Source organism: Miniopterus natalensis, chromosome 4 (genome assembly GCF_054644295.1).
Source record: "Miniopterus natalensis isolate mMinNat1 chromosome 4, mMinNat1.hap1, whole genome shotgun sequence".
Classification (NCBI taxonomy): domain Eukaryota; kingdom Metazoa; phylum Chordata; class Mammalia; order Chiroptera; family Miniopteridae; genus Miniopterus; species Miniopterus natalensis.
In genome coordinates, this window is record NC_142084.1 from 3,765,737 (window position 1) to 3,782,866 (window position 17,130).

The 17,130-nt window shown below is 49.1% G+C and overlaps 1 protein-coding gene across 1 annotated transcript in view; it reads left to right on the top strand.

The window, feature by feature from the left end:
* The window catches only part of ANK2 (ankyrin 2), a 325,210-nt gene that overhangs the window by 2,404 nt on the left and 305,676 nt on the right, over positions 1-17,130 (top strand). The gene's annotated exons all lie outside the window — the stretch shown is intronic.

A 17,130-nucleotide genomic window follows, 5' to 3' on the forward strand; every position in this document is an offset into this window, starting at 1 on the left:
TATACAGAGTGTGACATTGCCTACAGGAGGCCTGAGAGGTCACCAGCGCTGCGGCGAGATCCCACATGGAGCAGAGCCTCACCTGTGAATTAGTCACCTAACCTTGCTCAGGGCGGGATTCACGTTTTTGTTTGGGCTCGATGTAAACGGGAGTAAGTGTCGAGTGTGATTCATCTATGTCAGTGTTATTTATAAAGACAACAGACACATCCCTAGACTAGGTGTTCAGCCACATTTTTGGAAAACTCAGCAAGACAGAGGCCCTCTCATTCTACCCTGGATGTCAAGCAAGAGTAAGTAGCTGCTGACCGGCTTTTCATTCTGGACCTTGCAGGACAGGGACACACTGGGACAAATCAGTTCTGGAAGCTGTGAGTGGTTTCAGCCGGAATAATGGAGCACTGTTCTCAGGAGCCTCTCTGTCCGGCTCGGACAGAAGTGGCTGCCTGTGTGACATTGCTAAATGGTGACATCTTCCAGGGACCCCGCAGCCGACTGACTTTAAGCTCCAGGTTATGGAGGGGAAGGGAAATTAGGCCTGACTGCTAACAGTATGGAGACAGAGATCTGATAACCGCGTCACTGTTTTGAAAGAGATGTAACAAAGAGGAAAGGCAGAAATGCGTTCCCGGGGCCTCAGTGGTGGCGAGCTGCTGTCCTTGACCTGCACTCTTTAAATCTTGGGTCCCTTAAGGACTCCATTTAGACAGAAGCACAGCAAATATCTCCTGTTGTAAATGAATCAACAGATTTAAGTTAATGCCAATGTGTTCACAGCCAGAGCCAAAAGCTTTTCAGGGTTATCACAGCGCAGTGGGCTCCTCGCCCTCCATCCTAATGTCTGCGGTAGCCCAGTCATGGGCCAGCCATTGCCCGCATTGCTGAGGTCGCTGAGGTCGCTGTTGACCTGCCGGTAAGTCTGACATCACTCCCTGGGGTCAGTGGAAGTTGATTTTTCTGATCATGAAGGTGAACTTCTGCATTCTAGTCTGTTTTGATTCATGCTGATTTTTCAGAACAATCGTTTAGACCTAATTAACACCCAACTGCCTACACTGCTTAGACGGAGGGCGACCCTGTGAAGCCGTGTCTGTCTGTTGTCCTCCAGGCTCTGGGTTTGATGCAGGTATTCAGCGTAGTTTGTCCTTTGTTGTGACACTACCGTGCAACACTACCGTGCAAATCCACTACACACAGCCTTTGAGCAGATTTGGTAGAAAAATAGTTCTCTGTATATCAGTTTAGAGAAAGACCATCCACTGTCCTTAGTTGGAAAGAAAATTCCATCATTCAAGACCCAGATTTTGTTGACGTTGTTAGTCTCTCATTCCTTAATCTTACCCATTTGATTTGCGCCTTTTGCAGCAGGTTAAACTGGTTTTTGAGGAAGTATCTCAAGTAATAATAGCAGCTGCTGCAAGCCTGGCTCTGCATTTAATCGCCGACATTTCAGGGTGGTCGGGTGAACTTGGCTGAAGCATGTGCCTGCCAGCTTGGGTTCCAGCCAGGTCTCTCTCAGTCCAAAGCTTGACCTCTTACAACTTATGCTGTGGAGTTGTGTACACACACAAAGGTTGTGACAAAGACCTTGTCCGTATACAACACACACCTTACCTGAGAGGCGGGGTGCAGGCTCACCGATGAGGAGAGAATGCCTTTATGGTGGATATTAAGTTGTGCTGTGGTTAGCAGACACGGGCAATGTTTGGGAGTAATACCTACCTGCTTCTTACTTCTGTGAGTATCTAGAAGATAGTCCGCATTGAAGTTCCTGATGAAAATGACACAGTTTAGTAACACTTTTTATCGTAGGGCCTTATTTATAAAAGCATACTTCTTTCAGCTTTACCCAGAACACGGTGGCTGTTTAGTCAAGTTAACTTGTGCATGGGGATGGAGGACTTCCTACAGGTGATCATGCTAGGGCCACTCACGCTCTAGTAAAAGTATTTCTCAGGACACTGCCGCTGAAAGCCTGTGTTTTCCTCCTGGCGTGCCCGTTCCGCCCCCTGACCTGTGTGGTCACTTGCTCACTTGCTCAGGCTTCTCCGGGCCTCTCGGGAGATGGCCGAGCCACCTTCGTCTCCCCAGGGGATGCTGCTTGTTCACAAAACTGCATCCACCCACCATGAGGCCCTGCTGTCTGAAGGTGCAGGTGTTTGAAACTTCAAAGTAGGATTTCTTTGACATTGTGGAAAAACAACAAAAAAGTAGAAAACGAAATCTAAGTGACCCACACAGAGCTGCTTGCGCCTTGGTTTTAGGAAAGCGATTTCTCAGATGCGTGGCTGAGCTGACGGAACATGTCGGGTCCTGCTGGTGACCCTGGACCAGCTCTTCAAGTGCAAGAGGAAAGCGGGCTCCAGAAAGTCTCCGCGGTGAGAGCTCACATGGTATTGTGGCATCAACCCTGCAACTCGCAACCTCCCCCTCGTTCCACATCCCCGGGTTGTATAGTAAAGGAGACACTGAGCCGTCCCTAGTGAAGGGCGAGGCTGAGTTAAAAAGCAGATTTTGCATCATTTTATAGTCACAGGACTATTGTGTTTTGCCCAGAAAGACTTGTTTTTCCATATTGTACATGCTATGCTTACCCAAACTTTACATATAGACATGTATTCTCTCTAGATATAAAGTTACTTGTAGAGTAACTGCAGCATTTAAACACCTCATCCTGATAGTGTGTGGTATTCAGTTTCAGATAAATTCTATAAGAACATTTGGCCCAGATGTTACTAAAAATAACTGTAGCTCTGAAAGTTCCCACAGGGAATGACATTCCGTGGATATCAGCCTTCATTTTCCACTGTGATTGTAAAGAAGAAATTTAGAAAAAATATTTAAAAAGGAGATGTTGAGGGGAGAGAGGAGACATCTGTAATAATGTCAACAATAAAAAGTAAACAACAACAACAAAAAGATATGTTGGTGCTTTATAAACTCTCAATATGCTGCCTCAGTTAAGTCTAAATCGTTGCTGTAAACTGGAGACAACTATGTACTTGTGCTTAGGCACCATTCTGTTTAAATTATTTAATATTTAATTTGGAAAAGAGGCAAGTCCCCCAAAGACAGCCCGGTGTGTGTTAGTTGGTCAGTGCTTGGTGGGCAGGCAGGTTGGAGGACAGGAAAGGGTGTGGGGTAGCTGACTGCGAGGCAGGCCTGCCGTGGACAGGGCCGTCCTGCTTGCAGTGGGAACCTCCAGAGACGTGCGCAGAGGCCTGGCGCTTCCGAAGAAGACAGAAACATGGCAGGCTTGACGGAGGGAGCCAAACACGAGATGGTAGGGAAGGGGAGACGGTGGTGGCCGAAGGGCAATCTTTTAGACCGCAGCACCCCTGGACCCCAGAACTGCAGAATACTGGACTGAGCAGATCACTGGAGGGTCCCAATTTTAGATCTATCAGGGCAGTTTTCCAGTATAAACCCCGTAGGGCACCAATGTTAGATTAACTTAAGCCTGAGTGACAATCACAGCTGGTTAGTTTTAGTGACACGTCCACCCAGGTGCTCTCCCCTTTCCTCTTTTAATTTCTGAATGATTTATGATTTTGAATATAGAATATACCGTCCCAAATTCAAAAGATAACTACACATAAATAAGTCTTCCTTCTTCCCTGGTGCCTGTAACTTGCTGAACATAAATCGTGGCATTTCGCACACACGGCTCTGTGCCCTTCACCTACTGCGTCTTGGGTATTTTCCACACACTGAGCTGCCTCATTGTTTAAACAAATGCTTTACTCTCAAAAATCTCAAATATGCACAAAATTAGAATGTATAAGGAACCCCACGTATCTATTACCCAGCTTCATCCTACATACCCATGTTTTGATAATCTCACTGTACATTAGATAATATTAAGGAATTTCATTAACTTTGTTAGGTGTGATAGTGGCCCGTGGGCTACATGGAAAAATGTCCCCATCAGTGAGATGCTGATATATCTATGAGGGAAATGATATGCTGGCTCATGTTTGTGACTGACTTTAAAATGCACCAGAAGAGCCCTGGCCGGTGTGGCTCGGTTGGTTGGGTGTTGTTGCCGGTACCAAAAGGTTGATGGTTCGATTCTCAGTCAGGGCACATGCCCAGGTTGCCATCTCGGTCCTGGTGGGGGCTGTGCAGGAGGCAGTGGATCAATGATGTTTCTCTCTGTCTCTCCCTCTCCCTTCCTGTCTCTCTAAAAATCAATGAAAATATAAATAAATAAATAAATAAATAAATAAATAAATAAATAAATAAATAAAATACGCCAGAAGAAAAAAGTGTGTGTGGGAGGAATAGTTTGGACCCAGGTTGGCAAAATGTTGAAGATGGACAAATGCAGATTGATTATCATATTTCTCTGCTATTGTGTATGTTGGAAAATTTCCATAACACACTTGCTAACCTGGTGTCATCTATAGCTCCCCCTTTTCTCTAGAGTATTTAAAATGAATTCTAGCTATCACGTGATTCCACCCATAAATATTTCAGGATGTATGCCTAAAACATAGCACTTTAAAGATCACTGCGGTGCCATGATCACATTTTAGAAAATTAACAATAATTCTCAGTATAATCCAAAGTCCAGTCTATTGTCCAGTTTCCCTGATTTTCTAAAAAATGTTTTTTTATAGTAATTGTGTTTGAATTAGGAGCCAAATAAGATCCACATATGGCATCAATTAAAATGCTTTTAAACTTTAATAATCCTCTTCCTTTAAAAAGAAGCCACTTATTTGTTGAAGGAACTAGGTTATTTGTCCTGTGAAGACCTGCTTTCTGGACGTGGCCGTCTCCTTCAGGGCCATCTCCCCGCTCCTCTGTCCCTTGGCTGAGGCTCCGTCAGATGCAGTGCTGCTCCTCTGCTGTGGGCCGCACCGCGGAAGCCCAGGGTGTCCTGTTTCTTTGAGTGGTTCTGAGATGAGCATCAGGCTTGGCTGGTGTCCGATCTGCTCATTGTAGTTTCCCATCAACATCTCGCCAATGCTTCCGGCGCAGGGAGCACTGGCCTCGGCCCACTGTTCCATTAAGGGCTGCACGGCGGTTTCCGGCTCTCCGTTCCTTTCGCACTTACCTGGACTCCATGAGAAGTGCTCTCCTTGGCTCTTAGATCGGCCTGAAGACAGTTGCTTTACTCTCTTTAAAGACCACATGCATTTCATCTACTGTAACATAACCAGTCCCATATTTATGGATGTTTAGAGTGTTTCTTTTGCTATTTTTTTGGTTTAAATATTTTTTTCTTACTGTATTTCCTCATATACTTATGTATTTGTAATGAATAGTAATGTGGAATTTTAAGAGAATTATATTTTAATAGAAATAGTTGGATTTAATAGTTGAATTTCTTTTACTCTCTGCATGTTGGTTTAGTGTAAACGTGAGTTAGTGAGAGGACGTGTGTTTTAACCCTGGCCCACTGGCCAGCCCCACGACCTATGTCCTTCCTGAGCCTGCCTCCTCCATCGTGTGCTGGGGATGACAATGGTACCCGATTCCTCCACTGCCTGATGATTAAGAAGAACGCCCGTGACAGCGCTTGCCGCATGCCTCCGCGGTGCGGGCTCAGCCAGGCCGTGGCTGGAGTTGGAGGGGTCAGTGAGCCGGCTCAAGCCCACGGGACGGGACGGGAGAGGTGCCTGGGAAATAGGCATCCTCTGCTCCCCTTTCCCCAGTCAGAGCAGTAATGGAGATCATTGCCTTTACTGGACCATTTTCAGGAATGAAGCAGAGAAAGGGGAGGCAGACCTGGCTGCCAGAGCCTCTCTGGGCGCGGACGCTCTGTCTGGGGTGAGCCGGTGTGGCCCCAGCTGCAGTGCTGGGCCCCAGCTCTGTCCCCCGCCTCAGTGCCACTGGGAAGTGCCTGCTCTTCACGTTCTCTGTCCAGAGAGGAATGGGTGGGACGCCAACGGTGCTGAGGCCCCAGCTGTGGAAACGGGCCCCGTCCCTGCCTGTCTCCTGCCGCGTCCTGCTTTCCAGTCCAGTTTCAGGATTAGAAAGTCATCCTGATGTAACTTAATCTGTTGCTTCCTGTGCTGTCCGAATTCAGTGTGGGAATTAAATAGAATCAGGACAAACCAGCGTTCCCATCCAACGCCAGTCCAGAATAAAGGCGTTGGCCTGAACATTGATGTGCAGAGTTATTTTTCTAGCGACTCCTGAGAAAGGCTGTTTTTCCTGCCTTTTGGTTTTTCTCTTTCCCACGTGTCTGGTGTCTCTGTGGCTCCTTAGCGCTACTTCCCCACCTTCCTCCTTCGCCCTGGATGTCAGGCTTCTAGCCCCTCCTCCCCTCTCTTCTGCCCCAATCCTGAACCTTTCAACTCCCAGAAGCACCGTCTACCTGCCCACAAAGTAAGGAGACATTCTGCGCCTCTGCCCACGCGGCGAGGCGGAGCTGGTCTCAGCACGCCCGTCTCCTGCAGCGTGTTCGCTGGCCCCGGGTTTCCGTGCGGGGACGGCAGCGGCTACGTGCAGGGCCGGGAGGAGGGCACACACCTGGTCACCGTGGTGGCTCCGTGCGCAGCTCTCAGACAACAGCTGTCCTTAAAGAGGGCGGTGCTAAATATTTTGACATATGCAAATGACTTTTCTTTTTTCAAAAGAAGTATGTTTTTATTTTTAAAATATATCTTTATTGATTTCAGAGAGAGAAAGGGAGAGGGAGAGAGAGACAGAAACATCAACAATGAGAGTCATTGATCGGCTGCCTCCTCCACACCCCCCTGGGGATCAAGCCTGCACCCGGGCATGTGCCCTGACCGGGAATCAAACCCCGATCGCCTGGGTCCTAGGTCGATGCTCAACCCCTGAGCCACGCCCGGCCGGCTGAAGTGTGTTTTTATTGATCTCAGAGAGAGAGAGAGGGAGAGAGAGATAGAAACATCAGTGAGAGAGGAACATCAGTGGGCTGCCTCCTGCATGCCGCCTACTGGGGATTGAGCCTGCAACCCAGGCATGTGTCCTGACCGGGGATGGAACTGGCAGCCTTTCAACGCCCAGCCAACTGAGACAGCAGCTGGGGCTGAATGGCTTTTCTGAAGGGTTAAGGTGTGATTTGCTTCAGACGATGGTGTATCGATTGAGATTGGGGGCATCAGACACTCTCAGAATGGCAGTGCTGACCACATAGAAATATAAATAGAAGAAAAGACCGAGGATCGGGAAGCTGCCTACTTCTTCCATCCCCTTACGGGTAATCTCTGACAGGTTAGTTCTGAGTTCAGCGGCCCCTCTTCATCTGCGTACAGATTATTTTTTAATTGAAGGATGACTTTGAAAAGAATTATATGTAGCAGTAGAAATTTCATCTTGCACATTCTCTGTACCCAGGACTCCTTCTGAGGAAAACCTCTTGAAAATGCCTGTCTGAGGTCTTTTCCCGCTGGGTTTGTCGGCCTCTGTGCTGGAGCAGAGCTTGTTCCCTCCTGTGGAGAAGGCGTGCTTGTCTGCTGCCGTCCCTCATTCATGCCAGTGACTCACTTGGCACTAGACTCTGGGTCTGGGCCGTGGTCCTGTCCTGAGAGCGGGGCCTGGCCGAGCAGGGCCAAGCAGGGTGTCCCAGCATGGGGCATGGCCTCTCCTGGGCCCTTCCTGGGTGCTGAGTCACAATCTTGGCCCAGGCCTAGGAGCCTGCATTTTCAGGTGTGGCTCAGTTGGTTGAGCACTGTCCAGTGCACTGAGGGGTCAGCATTTCAGTTTCTGGTCAGGGCACATGCCCAGTTTTCGGGCTTGATCCCCAGTGGGGGGCGTGCAGGAGAAAGCCAATCAATGTTTCTCTCTCATCAATGCTTCCCTTTCTCTCAAATCAATAAAAACATATTAAAATTATATATATGCCATTAAATCTTATGCATTTGTTGGGGGAGGACATTGATCTGGTGCTAAGCTCACTGGAAGCCTGTGAAGGAGGCAGTCGGTTACTGATTTTCAGTATTTGGAAAATTATGTCAGCTGCTCACGAGAAGTATAATTACTCCTTAAAGTAAGACAGGAGAGAACATCTCTTCACAGGATATCAGGTGTCACCGTGTGAAACGAAGACTAACTGTTCAGCTCGTCTTTACAACGCATCTCAGAGAGAGATTTCTTATGATACCCAGCTGTATAGCGACCGCCCCCCACGGCACGACCTGAATAAGGGATGGGCCCGGCTGAGGCAGGTGCACAGTGGCCCATGAAACCCTGTTCTGCTAACAGATTGCAAAGGAGCCAGCAAACTTTTTTTGTGTGGAGTTTGTACTTAGCAATTAATGTGGGTATAACATTTCACTGGCAGGTAGAAGAGGGTGTGGGGTCTTGCAGAACCAATTGCCCAATTGTGAGGACCCAGAGATTGAGTCCATCCGTGCGGTCAGTCACCTAGAGATGGGCTCCATGCTGACAAGCGCCACTGACAGTGTTTTTGCCTTTCCTCTGTATATAACTGCAGAAGGCAGCAAATGGGACTAGGCATTAAATCAGAGAGGGTCAGTTAAACACAGACTGTCCTCCATCCCTAGGTTGCAATTCCAGTTTCCTTTCAGTAGAAAGAAATGGGCTCCTGTGAGAATTCACAAGTACCAACTATCCCAGAAAGTGATGACTTGTGAGGAAGGTGTGAGCACAGAAACCACTGGGCCAGGTGTGCAGCCGGGTGTCCAGGCTGGATGGCAGTGTTTCAGCTGTGGGGTGAGGTTGGCATGTCTTCTGGCAAATGAGCCCATGCTCATGGCCCCTCTTGTGTGCCTGTGTGGACTTGTGTTGCAGGAACTGGTACAGGCACCCCCAGTGCCAATCTGGAAATACCTATCAATGTGCCAAAATTTGCTGAACAGTTTACAAAAGTGTGGATTCCCAAGAGTTGTTTTTTTTTAAAAAATGTTTTTATTGATTTTTAGAGAGAGAGGAAGGGAGAGGGAGAGAGAGGGAAACATGGATCAGTGAGAAACATCAATCGACTGCCTCCTGCACATCCCCTACTGGGGGTCGAGCCCACAAACTGGGCATGTACCCTGACCAGGAATCAAACTGGCAACATTTTGGTGCACGCACGATGCTTAACCACTGAGCCACACCTGCCAGGGCCCCAAGCGTTATTTTTAAATCTTGGTGATTTTCTTGGGGTGTTGTCTTGACGTTGGAGGTGGTGAGTTTAGGACAGAATGAACCCTGACTCCCTCCGACCTCCCGTCCTGTGTTGCTGCTGACAGGTGCCCAGCCAGGCGAGGGGCCCATAAGCCCCAGGTGGCTTCCACTTCCTCTGAGTCACCGTGACTTGACTTCATGTCACACTTGGGGCTTCACATGAGAAGTTGTGGCCCTGACCCTGAAATCCGCCCTCGCCTCCCTGCTCCTGACTCTGGAAGAGGCTCCCCCACTGGTACCCCTCCTTCCTTCCTGTTAGCATCCAGCAGCCGCCCACCCCGGCTTCCTCGCTGACTTTGTTCTGGCAAAGTTACCGAAGTTGCTGCCTTTTCCCTTCAGCTCAGTGTCCCTCCGTCGGCTGTGTTTCTGGACCAGGTTTCCTGTCTGAAGTACCTGCCTTTCTTGCCCCCTCCACCCCCGTGTCCAGCTCAGAAAAGGGCTGGTCCTCAATTCTTGGAGGTTTTTGTCCATCACCGCCCTCTTCTTGGTTGCCTTCCCTTCCTTCCCTGCTCGTGCCCTTCTCCCGAGTTCCTCCTGTCTGCCGATGGCCCTGCACTCGCCTGAGGCGAAGCTGCTGTCGCATAGGGCCACTGGCGCTCGGTCCCCTTCTCTCTGCCTCCCCTCAGCTGTTGCCTTCACTGCACAACAGGGATGCCCCGGAGTCCGGGAACTTTCTGCCAGGGAGGGGAAGAAATTGTTCACGGTATTTCTGCTGAAGGTGCATGTGTGAGGGTGTTGTCACCTGGCCGCATGCGGCATCAGGGCAGCTGGGGCATGAGAGGCCATGTACTCCGTGAGCACCGAGTTCAGTGACCCTGCTGCTGGCTGGGATGAAGCGCTCATCTGAGCCTCCCGTTCCTCATCGGAATAGTGGATTTAAGGAGAGAATTGACGTCAAGTACCCAGGGCATAGCAGAGCCTCAAGGAGTCAGCTCCTTCCCTCCCCTTGTCAAAAGTCACTTCTGTAGTTTTTTTGGCTCCCACAAGTAGTAGTAGTTTCCCCCAGTCTGCGTTTTTGTAGCCTGAGAGCTTTTATTATTATATTTACGTGTGTATGTGGTTGTCTCACCTGCTGGACTCGACCCTGAGCTTCATGCAGGCAGCAGCCCTGACTCACCTGAGAGCCTCAGTGCCTGGCAAAGCAGATGCGAAATAAATGCCTGTGAAGTCGAGTTGCACTGACATGAGTTGAAGTGAATTTTCAGCCGAAAACTACAGGTAAACCTGTTTCCTTTGGTCTGACCCACCCTCCCCTTGAGGAACGGAACAGGTGATGCTGAGCGTGATGTTTGTAATAAAAGGAACTGTTCTCTTGTTCCAAATGTTAAGCAGCGGCTGGGGGCTGAGAGGAACCACAGCGCTGCATTTCCCCCGAGGGTCTGCACGGTCACGCTCAGTGAACCGCTCGAGGGATTTCCAGGGGCATCTGCACGGAGGCCGGAGTTAAAGTGGGGCGCATCCCAGAAAAGTGACGTGGGAGACAAATGGGTGTATTCAGGCGCTCACCCACTGTTTTTACAGAGGACGCATGGCACCAGGCGACGGGCAAGGGTGTCTGCCACAGGCTCAGGCTCAGGCTCAGCATCAACTCCCCTCGCGTCAAACAGCAAACACACTGCTCTTCCCATTTTTCTTTTTTAACATGGTAAGAACATACACCGTTAAGTTTCCCTCCGGAGCCCTTTATGCGCACGGTTTAGTAGTGTCAGCTGTGTTCCCAGTGTTGAGCGAAAAACCTCTAGGACTTTCTCATTTTGTGACAGGTTCTATTCCCACTGATGCTGATTCTCTTCCCCTTTCCCTCTGCCCTGGGCAACCACCTCCTTTCTTTTTCTGATTTTGACTAACTAGACACTTCCTGTGAGTGGAACCCCGTGTGTTTCACCCCAGCACCCGGCTTCTTTTGCTTAGCAGAATGTCCTGGAGGTTCATCCACGTTGCAGCGTGTGGCGGGGCCTGCGCACTATTCCATGGGGCACGGACACCTTCTTTGCCCGTCTGTGCACAGACGTGGTGCTATTTTCCATTCCTGGCTGTTGTGATGAGTGCCCCGGCGAACGTGGGCGCGCAGGTCTCTTTTTGAGATCCTGCTTTGAACTCTTTTTTGAAAATAACCGAAGTGGGGTTGCTGGATCCCATGATAACACTTTTCCACAGAGGCGGCCCAGTTTACATTCCCACCAACAGGGCCCAGAGTCCAGCTTCTCCTTCTCACCAACACCCAAGCTTCCTGTCCTTTGGAAGGTGGCCGCGCTGATGGGTGGTGTGTCCGTGGGTTTGATTTGCATTTTCTTAGTGACTAGTGATCTTGAGATCTTTTCATGTGATTATTGGCCATTTGTATGTCTTCTTTGGAAAAATATCTATTCAGGTCCTTTCTTCATTTAACTTGGATTTTGTTGCTGTTGAGTTGTAGACGTTCCTTATGCATTTCGGGCGTTAACCCCTTATCAGAAATAAGACTTTCATGCGTGTCCTCCCATTCTGTTGGCACTTTTTCACCCTGTTGGTGGTTTCCTTTGATGTGCAGAAGTTTTAAAGTTTGACAAGTCCCCTTTGTCTATTTTTGGTTCTGTTGCTTCATATCCAACTTCTGCATTCATTTTAATATTACTAGTTTCTGTGCCACACAGGTTGGAAATCTTGAAATGATCTTCCTTTCTTCTCTTTGTCCCTAAGACCACTCAGTCCCATCTGTAGTTCTTGCATTCATTTATTCCTCCGTCGATCCACTCATTGGTTCATTGGTTCACTGGTTCATTGGTTCATTGGTTCATGTTCCCTCTCCAGGTGCACACCTGGCTCACCCCCTGCCCCCCCCCACTTGGACATCTTTACCCTCCCAGCTGGTCAGTGTGCTGCCTCTCATTGACCCATCTACAGATGCTCACGTCCAATGTAGATCTGTTCAGAGCACTTAGTTTTCCATTGCTATCCAGAAATGTCTAAATTTTTCTGGCTCTGGCTCTAACCTGCCTTTTAGCTTTATCTGTTGCTTATCCCCCCCCCCCCCCCCATGGACTTTGAGTTTACTCAAACAGGGCTAATTTCCTTTTCCTCACAGTGCCCCTGGCTTCCTGCCTGGCCTGTGTTGGCCTTTTTGCTCGGAGCACATTACGGTGCTTTCTGTAGTCCCCTTTGGTCATTCGTCTCTCTCTCTGTGTATTAACCACTCTTTCTTCTCTGGCTCATTCTAGGGAGCTCAGCTTCAACTCTGACCTGTGTGCTGAAATTCCTCAAACCAGCTCCTGTGTGTGAGCTCTCACTGCCTGAAGGACATTAGGGAGGTTTTAGGGGACTGATAAATAGCACTCACCTCCACACCCAAGGCTGAACCAGCGACAGGACAGACCAGGAGTGAGATCAGACCACAGTACCATCTTCATTATGAATAAAGCTGAAACTGAGGCTTGTGTTTGTGAAAAATCGACTTCCTGATACTGAATCTAAAATAAGACAGCCCACATTGTGAACAGGTCAGGCAGAGCGGAATGTACTTCCTGCTGGAAGTCTCCACCCAAACCTGAAGAGAAAAGGCAGAAGAATTGTGACACCTGTCCAGCTGTGGCTCCCAGGTTCCCCGTCAGCCTCCTGCCAGGAGTGAGCGAGGGTGTGTGAGGCCATGGGGTTTCGCTGTGGACATCCGTCCCCACTGAGGGGACAACGTAGGCGGAGCAGCATTTCTCCATCCTTCTGATTTCTCCCACATTTCCTGTTAGCAGCTTCTGTAACTTCCTCCATGTTTCCTGTTAGGAGCTTCTGTAACTTCCTCCCTTGTTTCTTGTTAGGAATTTATGTAACTTCCACCCATTTCCTATTAGGAATTTATGTAACTTCCTCCCTTGTTTCCTGTTAGGAGCTTCTGTAACTTCCTCCCTTGTTTCTTGTTAGGAATTTATGTAACTTCCTCCTTTGTTTCCTGTTAGGAATTTCTGTAACTTCCTCCTTTGTTTCCTGTTAGGAATTTCTGTAACTTCCTCCCTTGTTTCCTGTTAGGAATTTCTGTAACTTCCTCCTTTGTTTCCTGTTAGGAATTTCTGTAACTTCCTCCTTTGTTTCCTGTTAGGAATTTATGTAACTTCCTCCCTTGTTTCCTGTTAAGAACTTCTGTAACTTCTCTCCTTTGTTTCCTTTTCTTTTAAAAAAAATATCTTTATTGATTTCAGAGAGAAAGGGAGCGGGAGAGAGAGAGATAGAAACATCAATGATGAGAGAGTCATTGATCAGCTGCAGCCTGCAACCCGGGCATGTGCGCTGACCGGGAATCGAATCCTGATCGCCTGGATCCTAGGTTGACGCTCAATCTCTGAGCCACGCCTGGCTGGGCCCTCCTTTGTTTCCTATTAGATATTTCTGTAACTTCCTCCCTTGTTTCCTGTTAGGAATTTCTGTAACTTCCTCCCTTGTTTCCTGTTAGGAAATTCTGTAACTTCCTCCTTTGTTTCCTGTTAGGAATTTCTGTAACTTCCTCCTTTGTTTCCTGTTAGGAATTTCTGTAACTTCCTCCTTTGTTTCCTGTTAGGAATTTCTGTAACTTCCTCCTTTGTTTCCTGTTAGGAATTTCTGTAACTTCCTCCCTTGTTTCCTGTTAGGAAATTCTGTAACTTCCTCCTTTGTTTCCTGTTAGGAATTTCTGTAACTTCTTCCTTTGTTTCCTGTTAGGAATTTCTGTAACTTCCTCCCTTGTTTCCTGTTAGGAGCTTCTGTAATTTCCTCCCGTTTCCTGTTAGGAACTTCTACACATAAATAGGGTTTTTACATGTATCCTTGTTAAAATCTGGTGTGTTAATTCTTCATTGGATCATGAGACCCTTGGGCAGATCTCAAGGGACAGGGTTGGAATGGATGCTGGCAGGGAGAAACAGCTCTCAGCGTCACACATGGCCTCAATCAAGGAGGCATCGGAAGAAATCAAGCAGGCATTTTGTGAAAAGATGTCATCATCTGGGCTCATTGATTTTAAAAGGAAACTCTTGGGTACATGTAATACATAAAGTCATTGTGTGGACCCCTCTTCCGAAAGTAAGGGAACGATTTATTTATAATGACTTCGCCCTGTCCCTGCTGTGCTCATGGCAGGTTGAATGGATTTGGAACAACAGCTTGATGGAAAAGACAGCAAGCTCGCTGGTCAATTTTGCTAGACTTTTAGGTTCTGGAAACTCTCAAAAGAAGAAGCCTTTGTCCCACATCTTCACTTGAGTTTCAGTTATTAAAAATGTTTTCCTTTTAATATTAGAACAGCTATTACAAGTTAGCTCATCAGTTGCACCTTCCATCTTCGTGAGTGATTTGGACAGTTGGGAATGGGGAAATCGAGGAGAAACGGGGAGGTTTCTTAATTCACAGGACTTTGGGATTCAGGAGAAGGTGCCATTTCTAGGAATGGCCACAAGATAGTGTAGAAATAAATACCCTAAACCCCAGTTTCATTCATTCGTTCCTTCGTTCAGTAAACAAGCATTTAATAATCTGCACCTACCTGCCGGGAGTGGTGCTGGGGTCGGGAGATAAGAAGTGGTGGAGATCCACGTCTGTCCTCGAGACCCGGAGGCCAGGGGAGGGCTGCTCCCCTTCCGCTGCCCTCCCTGAATGCAGGGAATGAGCTCTGAGCTGCTGCAGCCCATCAGGAGCATGTGCACGAGGAGCAGGTATGTGAGGAGCAGGTGTGTGAGTGCGGGTGTGTGTGTGCGGGTGTGTGTGTAGGTGTGTGAGTGCAGGTGTGAGTGCGGGTGTGTGAGTGCGGGTGTGTGTGTGGGTGTGTGAGTGCGGGTGTGTGAGTGCGGGTGTGTGTGTGCGGGTGTGTGTGTGCGGGTGTGTGAGTGCGGGTGTGTGAGTGTGGGTGTGTGCGGGTGTGTGAGTGTGGGTGTGTGCGGGTGTGTGAGTGCGGGTGTGTGAGTGCGGGTGTGTGAGTGCGGGTGCATGTGTAGGTGTGTGAGTGCAGGTGTGAGTGCGGGTGTGTGAGTGCGGGTGTGTGTGTAGGTGTGTGAGTGCAGGTGTGAGTGCGGGTGTGTGAGTGCGGGTGTGTGTGTGGGTGTGTGAGTGCGGGTGTGTGAGTGCGGGTGTGTGAGTGCGGGTGTGTGAGTGCAGGTGTCCCACCCTGGCCCGTGGATGGCTGAAATGCCTGTCATCTGCACGTGCCCCAGCCTGGCCCGTCTGCCCTAACTCCGTCAGGGGCTGTCAGGGGCTATTCCGGCGGCTAGATCCCCTCTGTGCCCCATTGTCCTGCTGTCTCAGTGATGACAAGGTGCGGACGGTGCACGTGGCCTTTATAAGCTTCACTATAGAACACAGTCCTTCCTTCCCATCGACTCCTCTTTTCTTCCCCCAAGGAGATGAAGTCCTCACGGTAGGGTCAGCAACCTCCAGCAAGTAATTTTCAAAGAGGTTTAGAGAAGGGTCTGTGGCAGTTGCTTTGGGAAACCCCGGATTAATCGGTTACAGCAGGCCCTCCTTCAGCTTTCGCGCCTGCGCTAACCTAATTTGAGGGAGGCTCTTGGGAGGTAATGAACCAAGCCTGAGGCGGGAGGAGAGGGCCAGGGGTCCAGGCCCGGGTTTCCTTGGTGGAGGAACCGTTTCCTTAGAGGAGCTCAGCGCAGGCGCCGCGCAGGCTCTGGGACCAGCGTGCGTGAGGAAGCACAGGGCCTGAAACGCGTCTCATTCGCTAGTCACGTTTCCACGACGGCATCTACTTCGACCTATTTTGTTAATTTTTAGGTGTTTTTCAGACTTGGGAGTATTTATAGGTCTTTTGAAGAACAATCCCAGTGGGGGCGCAGCTCCCTGCCTGCCGCTGTGACCCTGTGTCTCTGCCGGCATCCTGGAGCCATGACAGTGGAACCTGGACGTGGTGCCCGACCAGGTGTGTCACTGCCGATGCCCCCGTTCAGCTTCGAATTTCTGTTCCCGCTCCGAACAGAAGTCAGTAATACTTTGGAGCTTCACAGTTTTGGCTGTCGTTTGGACACATTTGATTTTCTTTCGACTGCCCCTCTCAAGCGTCCTGGGTGGAACCACAGCCTTGCATTACTTATTTTTGCTGAGTGGAATGTCCCCAAGTATACCTTTAATGGAATAATTTATCCCGACCCCATCCAGTGTGTACAGCTCTCAGGTGAGCTCTGCTCCTTACCAGGACTCTGTGCTCTGACTTCCTTTTAATTAATGTTTTGGACAAATGTATTATTAAAAAAAATTATTCTGACACTTGGTAAGGCAGACATAAAGAAGATTTATTCAGACTATCACAACAGAGCACAGTCAGGCTGAACTCCCGGTACAGAAAGGAGCTGGGAATTCACAGCCAGCGGCAGAGCAGGGGATCCTGGAGGGAGTTTGTCCAGGGTCAACAACCACCCCTGGAAAATGCAACGTAATCGCCCCCACCATGCAGATTGAAAACTGTGCACAGCTCTGCCTGTCCTGGGGTCTTTGGAAGTGATAGACGTGTGTCTGGCCAGGGACCAAGCAGGGACTTGGCTATGTTTTTCCTGGGCAGAGCGACAGAGAGAGCTCAGCGTGTCTCTTAGTTGCATTATGTCAAAGAATCGTAGTTTTACATGGGATAATTAAGGTCATTTGTTTAATATTTACACTAAAATACTGTGCCTTTGAACTCAGCACTCTCACTTTGTGCCTTGGGTCTGGGGAAGGGTCAGGAGCGGAGGGCCTGGGGACAGGCTGGTCTCGGGAATGAGTGGCTGCAGCTGGCCCCTCCTTGTCCAGGAAGGCTCCAGGCCTCAGGGGAGGGCAGCTGTCCGGCCTAAGCTGGCAGCCTCTCTGGTCTCTTATTTGCTGCCAGCTTCTAGGGCTGGAAGCCAGAGTTTTGTTCCGCCAACTGAGGCCTCTTCCGTAGGGTCTCCGTGGAGGAGAGGGGTGCTTAGCTGTCAGCCCCCGGCGGCCATTCCCCTGGGCTCCTCTCACCTGGCCAGTTGCAGATCAGGTGGCTGAGAGGGCCCTGCTCCCACATACTGATTCATTTCCCCCAATTGATGACCTTTATTACTTGAAAATAATAAC